The sequence below is a fragment of the Nannospalax galili genome, unplaced genomic scaffold, assembly GCF_000622305.1.
Source record: "Nannospalax galili isolate Female #2095 unplaced genomic scaffold, S.galili_v1.0 scaffold355, whole genome shotgun sequence".
NCBI classification, from domain to species: Eukaryota; Metazoa; Chordata; class Mammalia; order Rodentia; family Spalacidae; genus Nannospalax; species Nannospalax galili.
Genome location: NW_008336848.1, coordinates 407394 through 414070, shown reverse-complemented (window position 1 = coordinate 414070; position 6677 = coordinate 407394). Strand labels below are relative to the sequence as shown.

Sequence of the window (6677 nt, the reverse complement as noted above, 5' to 3'; positions counted from 1 at the left end):
GGAAAACTGCTGTATCCCCAAAAAATTAAACGTCAAAAAATACAAGCTAGGAAGAATAATATAAGAACGTTAAATGATTTTCAAAGGTTGTTAGGAGACATAAATTGGCTTTGTCCCCATCTGATGCTTACCACAGGGGAGTTGAAGCCTTTATTTGATATGTTAAAAGGAGATTCGGATCCCAACTCTAGCAGGGTAATTACTCCTAATGCTCTTCAAGCTTTACAATTAGTAGAAAATGCTATTGAACAACAACAAATTACCTATGTAGATTATAGCTGGCCCTGGAAGGGCTGTGTTTTTTCTACCACTCACGCCCCTACAGCTGTACTCTGGCAGGATGGCCCTCTTCTTTGGGTGCATCTACCAGTATCTCCAGTCAAAGTAATTAATCCTTATTATGAAGCTGTAGCGGCCTTGGTCCAACAATTACTTCCTGAATCATGTCAGTACTTTGGATCCAAGCCTGCTCAAATTGTTGTTCCTTACACTGAGGTGCAATTGCTGTGGTTGTTTCAAAATGTAGATTCATGGGCAATTGCATTTGCAAATTATATAGGTCAGATAGAGAATCATTATCCCAAGGATAAATTTTTACAATTTGCTAATATGCATGAGTTGGTATTTCCAAAGATAGTTAAGGTCCCATCCCCCAGGCTACGACGGTATGTATTTACTGATGGTTCTTCTAATGAACACATAGCTTATGTGATTTATGGGCAAAGTTATTCTTTTCAAACTTCCCCTGCTTCAGTATAGGTAGTGGAACTTGCGCTGTAGCTGCAGTGTTCCAGCTTCTGGCCTCAACACCCTTCAGTCTCTATACAGATAGTCATTATGTAGCTCGAGCTCTACAGGAAATTGAAACAGTACCTTTTATTGAAACGAGGAATGTTCAGATTTGTTTGCTGTTAAGACAAGTGTAAAATAGTATTAAATCTAGAAAATATCCTTGCTATATAGGACATCTCAGAGCACATGGTGGTCTTCCTGGGCCATTAGCTTTAGGGAATGCCTTGGTGGATAAAGCCACTCAGCTTATAGGATTGACTCAGGTAGAGCAAGCTACAAATTCTCATGCCATTCATCACCAAAATAGCCAAAGTTTGAGAAAACAACTTCATATTACTAAAGAAGCTGCAAGACAAATTGTGCGACAATGCTCATCTTGTCCTCAAACACAAATTGTTCCTCATTATGGGGTTAGTCCTAGAGGGCTGAAGCCTAACCAACTGTGGCAAATGGACATTACTCATCTTCCAGATTTTGGCAGGCAAAGGTATGTACATGTTACAATAGATACATTTTCTGGCTTTATTATGGCTACTGCACAAACAGGGGAAGCTACAAAAAATGTCATAACTCATTGCTTGGCTTGCTTTTCCATAGCTGGGATCCCTAACGTTATAAAAACAGATAATGGCTCTGGCTATACCAGTCAGGGATTCCAACGTTTCTGTTTGCAATTGGGCATTGAGCATAGAACTGAAATACCGTATAACCCACAAGGACAAGGTATAGTGGAAAGAGCTCATGGTGCTTCAAAAACACAATTACGAAAAATAAGAAAAGGGGAGTTATATCCCCAGACACCAAGCAATCTTTTACATCATACTCTTTTCATTTTAAACTTTTTGAATTTGGATAAAAATGACCGCTCTGCGGCAGACAGAATGTGGCATCCTCAGTCACAGGATACCTATGCCCAAGTCAGGTGGAAGGATCCCTTAACTGGACAATGGAATGGCCCCGACCCTGTATTAATTTGGGGAAGAGGGCATGTTTGTGTTTTTCCACAGGACGCAGATGGAGCCAGGTGGCTGCCAGAAAGGCTGGTGAGGTTTGCTGGATGAGCACCAAAGAAAAAAGAAGTAGAATTTTAAACTTTTTGAATTTGGATAAAAATGACCGCTCTGCGGCAGATAGAATGTGACATCCTCAGTCACAGGATACCTACGCCCAAGTCAGGTGGAAGGATCCTTTAACTGGACAATGGAATGGCCCCGACCCTGTATTTATATGGGGAAGAGGGCATGTTTGTGTTTTTCCACAGGACACTGATGGAGCCAGGTGGCTGCCAGAAAGGCTGGTGAGGTTTGCTGGATGAGCACCAAAGAAAAAAGAAGTGGAAAAGAATGATGAGGAGACAGACGTGGCTGATGATGATGTTCCTGCAAGTGATCGTAGCTGAGTTACACTGGACTTATGTTCCTGATCTACAACATTGCACCCCGTGATATGGGAGATAAAAGAGATAGTAGTGACTGTGAATGACTCTTGGTTAATTGCTCAGCCTGCTTCAAAACGCCTGATGATTATTTTGGATTGGGAAGTGGGTTGCCTATTTGTTTTGTTTAAAATAAGTCCGGGTGTGTACAAGTAGATGACTGTGTGCTTGTGGGACAAACTGCATATTGTACCAATGTCAATGTGTTATTGCCAAGAGAAAATAGAAAAAAACAAAAAGTTTTCTCCACATTTCCACCCTGTAAGCAGCCTGTAAGCAGCGGCAGATATTCTAAAAAGGCTGAGAGCCTCCTTACATGCTTTTCCTCCTGTCTTTGTTTCCTTCTGGTGGCAGTAAAGTTCACCTTGTGGCAGTAAAGTTGTTTATGCCTGTGGCAAGTCAAGGCAGCTGTGCATGATATGAGATTGTGCTCCTTCCCCTAACAGAGGCCGGTAGTCAAAGACGGGTAAGATCTTCTGGGACAAAGTCAACCTAAGACAGGGCGTAGCTGATGGAAGCTACGTGCCGATGACGGGTAAGGCTTTGCTCTGGCAGAAGACAACCTAAGGCAGGCACGGTCCTTCTGTCCCAGATATGGCATAATCTGGGGTTATAAAATTAAATAAGGAAGGGGGAGATGTCGAGAGCTGCTAATCATTGAGCTGTTGGCAGCCTCGTTTACTGAGTTTGTGTCATGCAAACCAGTACTTAACCTGCCCATTCAGGAGGAAGGACTTTTCTGGAGAGCCTCACAATACCTGATCTTGAGGCATTAGTGGTAAACAAAAGGATCCAAGAAGCCTTTGATCTGACCGCTCCCTGACCCTCAGATACAGGTGGGGAAATACAGCAATTGTAATGAATTGAGTTCTTCTATATAAAAAGACAGAACTGAAATAAATCGAGGCTGCAGTATTCACGGTGAGCCCTCCCAAGAAGCGTCTTTTCTGTCTCCTTTTTTTTTCTTTCAATCCTCACTCTCCCTTTCAGGTACTGTCCGTTTTGGCCGACTGGCACCGGCAGCCTAGTGATAATTTTTTTTCAAGGCAAGAGCATTGGCACCTTTATGAAAACATTAAAAATAGGGTAGCCAGAGAAACAATTCTGTATAGACCATGACTTCCTAACTAGGATTCTTTTTCAAGTATTTTTCCTAGTTTTGATTCTTTGAGAATTTCATGCAATGTATTTTGATCATATTTAGACCCCCTTGTCCATCTCCAACCCAACTTATATGTCCTCTGTATTTTTGTTTTTTAAAGAGTTACTGAGTCTATTATTTTTTTAGATGATTCAGGTTTCTATTTTCCAGAAACTGTAAGATTCCATTAATGCTTTGTGTACTACTTTCTATTTTAGAAATTCCTGTCCATGTTTATTAATGTTCAGTTGATATTTCTTACTCAATTCATGAGTTTCTTCTACACAGGGTAATATTTACATATACTATAAATTGCATGGTTTCTATCAGAAGATCTATCAATATGTCCTACCCAGCAGTCACAGCCAACTGGTGGGTGAGGATATCTGGGTAAGGCTGGATCCCATTTGCTGTAATATTCTCTTTCTTTTGAAAAAACAGGTGGATGCTTCAGTCTAAAAGATGGGAGAGAAAGAAAAAACCAAAGCTAGGGCTTCAAAAAATAGAAACGTGTTTCATTCTTACTTGAAGAGGCTGAGTGTTTAGATAGTATTATTAATAGAGAACACTGTCCGCCTTCAGTGCAGTCAGTTGAGCCCTATCCAACTGCTTCTCCCTTCTAGCAGCATTTCAAGAGATTTGGTCTCTATTTGTTTCACTTGATAACTACCTTTGTCCGTCTTATAACTGGGATCATTTATCCATCCTACTTAAAGGAAATTGAGCTATATTTGATTGAGTACAGCTTTTGATTTAACTGATTATATACCTTTTGGGATATAAGTTTTTACTCTTGGTAGCTCACATTCAGCACATTAGCAACAGAAGCTACATGGAGCCTTTACAATACTGACCATCTAGGGAAGTGATAACATCATTTTTAGCAATTATTCTTTTTAAAATGTATCTTGGAAATTTTATGGCTGGATTCCCTGTGAAAATCCATCTAGCTGTAGAATCATGATATGTGCACTTCTCTGAATAAGTAACACTTTAGCAAAAAGAGATTTTTTAATGTATTTCTGTGTAGACTTAAGGTGATATGTAGCATAGCAAGATAAAGTTCTTGCCTGCAAACATTTTTAGTATGCTATGTATTGTTAATAGGGAAATAAAATACCTAGACACCCACATACATGCAATATATCTCCAAAGCACAACATTTTCATGTGTAAATGAGCCGGAAGCCTGAGAAAAACAGGTAGCAGTCCATAAAGAGAGTTTGCCACAAGCATTTCTCATCTTCCACACAGAATACTGACAACTGTGTTCCATTCCATGAGTCCCCCAATGGCACTCCCATCATCCCTTGTGGTGCTATTGCCAACAGCATGCTCAATGGTAGGTGATTTTTTTTCCTCCCTCTGTGATGCCCCCTCTCATAAGTGTGTAGCCACCTCAATACCCAGGATATAGCTTCTGCAGCTGAGTGCATGTTTCTTGTGTGCTTGTTTGCTGAATGCTGTGTATTTTATCCAGGGTAAGCCAGAACACTGTGTTTCATTCACAAAAAAAATTCTCCCTTTCCAGCAATCTGAAGAAACAGTTGGGTAGCGGGAGTTAAATGGAGCTTAAGAGTACTTTTCAATAATTGGCTCAACGTTAGCAAGGGGAAAAAAGGATTCAGCATCTGTGGCATGTAGGTGTGTTGAATGTCTGCAAAAACCCTAATTTATTTTTCACCTGTGTCTGGGTCTGCGTTTTGAAGGGTAGCAAAATTGCTTTCTGGCACCTTTAACAAAATTTTCAATTTCTTTTCAGATAGCATAATTCTTTAATTTATCCACACATACAGAAGTGCTGATGCTAAAGACGACTTACCTGGTGGACAGATAAGTATATCAAATTTCAGAATCCAAAGACCAATGATCTTGCTAGTAAATTTGCAGGAAAGGTCTGTATAGTTGCTCAATATTCTTTTTTAATTTAAATTTCTGAGAATTCCATGCACGAATGCTGTATTTACATCATTTCCCCCTTCCCTTTCCCTGGTCCAATTCCCCCCATGCCCTCTCAGTCTTTCTCCACTTCATGATCTCTCTCCTTCTTTGTTGTGGTGTGTGTGTGTGTGTGTGTGTGTGTGTGTGTGTGTGTGTGTGTGTAATAAAACCTACTGAATCCATTTAATGTTGTTCCTATGTATACGTCTTTAGGGCTGACCATTTGGGACTGGATGGATACCCTGTCAGGGAGCTCGTCCCCAGAGAAGACTAATTCTCCCTCTCAGCAGCCATTAATTTCCTGTAGCTTTTCATCTAGGGGTGGAACCTTGTGAAATTTACCCCATCCACATTTGCATAGCAACTGGTGTTGTCATTATGCAAGTCTTGTTTAGGCAAGCATATTGTTGAGATTTCATGGATGCAACATTCCTATCATATCTAGAAGACACTATCTAACAGTAGGTGTCCTGGTCCTCTGCCTCTTACAATCTTTCTACCTGCTCTTCCACGACTTCCCCTTGAGTCTTAGGGGTAGGGGTTGCACTGCAGATGTACCAGTTGGGGTTAGACATCCCACAGGCACTTATTCTCTGCATTTCGACCACTTGTGGATCTCTATAATAGTCTCCATCTGCTGCAAAAAGAAGCTTCTTTGATGAGTGATGAGAGCTACACTTATCTGTGGGCATAAGGATAAGTATTTAGAACACAATTTAAAATGATGTTGGTTTAGGACAATGGTAGCAGTCCTCTAGGGTCTATGTCCTCTCCAGCCATGGGTAGCGAGCTAGGTTTATAGTACCAGTCATGAATTCCCTTCTATTGAGCAAGACTTAAATCCATTTAGACAGCTGTTGGTTACCCCCAAGATAAAGTGCCATTATTGTGTCATTGGGAATATCATTGTTGTTTGTAGGCTTTACAATTTGGTAGGGCTATTGATTGCTTTTCTCCCTTCTGATATTATGAAAGCTCGTCCTCAGGGAGAAGGCTTCTGGTCAGTTCCTAAGTGATTCCTCCAAGTCCTTGTCTGAAGTATGTTCTGTCTTCAGCCACTAGGGTCTTACCTTCAAGTTCTGCAACCAAGGACAATAGCAATGGCTCATATTGTTTCAGGAGTCTCTTGAACTATACTGACTAATAACTGGAAGGGAGGTTTCCCAAGCCTGGCCTGGGGTTTTTGTGCAGTGGTCTACAGTTTTTGGGTGGCAGTATTATGACCCCATGTGGCATAACTCCATTAAGTAATATATATATATATATATATATAATACACATAGCTGAGTATATGCCTTTATTCCCAGCACTCAGGAGGCAGAGGAGGAGGATCTCTGTGAGATCGAGATTGGTCTGGTCTATATAGCTA

General features: G+C 40.7%; 1 pseudogene; it reads left to right on the top strand.

The window, feature by feature from the left end:
* The window catches only part of LOC103732640, a 23101-nt pseudogene that overhangs the window by 7475 nt on the left and 8949 nt on the right, over positions 1–6677 (top strand).